Source organism: Epinephelus fuscoguttatus, linkage group LG3, assembly GCF_011397635.1.
Source record: "Epinephelus fuscoguttatus linkage group LG3, E.fuscoguttatus.final_Chr_v1".
NCBI classification, from domain to species: Eukaryota; Metazoa; Chordata; class Actinopteri; order Perciformes; family Serranidae; genus Epinephelus; species Epinephelus fuscoguttatus.
Genome location: NC_064754.1, coordinates 1,061,261 through 1,063,520, shown reverse-complemented (window position 1 = coordinate 1,063,520; position 2,260 = coordinate 1,061,261).

Sequence of the window (2,260 nt, the reverse complement as noted above, 5' to 3'; positions counted from 1 at the left end):
AGGACAGCAGTTTTCTGTTTGCTCAATTTATGAGTTTTGTCTTGGCTGTCTGGAATAAAACAAAACAGAGTTAAAAAGAAAAAACAAAGTTATTTTGAGTTACATGTGGGAATTGGCTGGGTCTAGTGACCAGTAGGAATATCTAGGATGTGATAACGTGCTTTGGTATTTATTGTGCTTTGTGTAATATTAACATGTATTTTGTTTACTACTGATTTTGTACGGCAGCTCTTATGATGAGAAGTAATGTAGCCTAGGCTATATTTTGTAATCTGACATTCTGGTTTCACAAACTTCAGTTTCCCAGTAAAGTTAAGAAAACAAATTGAATGGTGTCAGACAGTATCCCTCTGTCCAGCCTGACCGCCGGCATTAGTACACTGTGCAATGTGCCATGTGTCCTCCATCTCTCTACATCCACCTTGAATCCATGCTTGATCCATGCTTCCAGTGGGAATTTTGAAATACCTAAAAACAGTGTTTGATCAGGATTCTGGGTAGGACTGGATTACCTAATCCATATCCCAATTTGACTAGGATCAGGATCACATATCCTGGTTTGAAATACCCAATTCTGAGATTTAATCCTATCCAGACCAGTCTGATCCAGATTAAAAGTTTTGAAATACTGGGCCCTGGAGATCATCATGAATGCCCTGATCTCCTCTGGTTTGGATCACTGTCATGCTCTGTAAGCGGGAATAAGCCAGTCATCCTTATCTCACTGGTACAGAACGCTGCTGCTAGACTTCTAACTGGTCCACAGACCACATCACACCAGAGACCAGAGACCAGAGGCCTCAGTACTGTGAAAGCAGTTCATCTTCCCCAGGATATCTCCTCCTCCTCTGCTCTGACTCACCCGTCACATCCAGCGTCTGGATAACTGCTGCTACAGAGCTGGTTATGAACTAGTTCAGTCAACTCTGGGTTTTCCTATCAGCCACCAGCACGTTCATGTGAAAGAGGCGGGGCTCTTAATGATGAGTGACATCATCAGAACCACGCATGAAGTACTTCATATGATATGAGATGAAACGGTACAGAAAGTGTCTGCGACTGTGAGACAGTCAAATGTCAGTGGGATGTAAACGATACTCTGTGATCTTCTAACGGGAAATGTAGAAACACTGAAAACACTCTCCAAAAATTCAGCTTCAGCCGAGACTTGAATGACGTGCAGGTGTCACTGAGCTGTGTGTGACATTAGTATAGAGTATCTTATTTATTTAGTGTGGTGATGATGATGATGATGATGATGAAACTCCTCTGAATGTGTCACATAAAACACTTCAAAGTAACACCAGACTGTTTCTCAAGTAAAGGCTGGAAGAGTAGTTGATGAGTGACGACGTGCGTCTGAGCCAAACGTGTCATTGATAATAAGGAGAGCTGATTAACAGTGTGTGGATTATTTGACTCATGAAATATGATGTGTTTTTATCCTCGTTCTCATCACACAGGTGTCTCATGTTATTCTGAGCTGCAGTGATGAATCACAGTGTGTGGAGGCTTTATTGTCTTCACAATTTATTGTTTCTTATCTGTGAAATTAAAGTAAATCAAAGCTTTGTTTCCACTGAGGGAAATGGTTTCAGCTCACAGAGACAGACAGGAGGTCTGCGTCACTGTGACACTGTGCAGTCACATTTATGGGGAGGTGCACGTCAGGCTACAGCGTAGGGTACGGCGTTGAGTCCTCGCAAAAGTATAAATTCCTCTTCGCAGTTGTCGCCCCAAAGCTTGAAGAAGAAGATGATCCCTCAAGGGAAAATTCAACTTTCTTACTCTGTTGTCATATACACACAACCAGGCCTGAATTACACACTCAGGCACAAACAGAAACTTTATTTTCTCACTTCTTTTTCACTAATTTGTTCGTGTTTTTGGGTTTGTCACAATATCTCTGTCACATTTTGTTACTAAGTTCTGTGTTTTTACTTATTTTATTTTACTGCACAGTGCTGTGGTCACTCTGGGAGGTTTTAAACCTGCTTTATAATTTTGATCTGATCTGATCCACCAGAAACACGGACATTAATGTCAAAGTCTTCCTGTGTAATATCTGAATGTAGATAGAAGTCTTTCAACATAAAATAAAACAGATTCGTAAACATGTGTGACATCATCATTGTTCTTTGTAAATGACTCCGTCATGGTTTGTTCACTGACCAATGAGTGTCAGGTTTATGTTCCAGTGCAGCTTCATCAGCGGCTTTTATTCTGGTATTTCCTGTCTGAACTGTAGTGTTTTATTTTG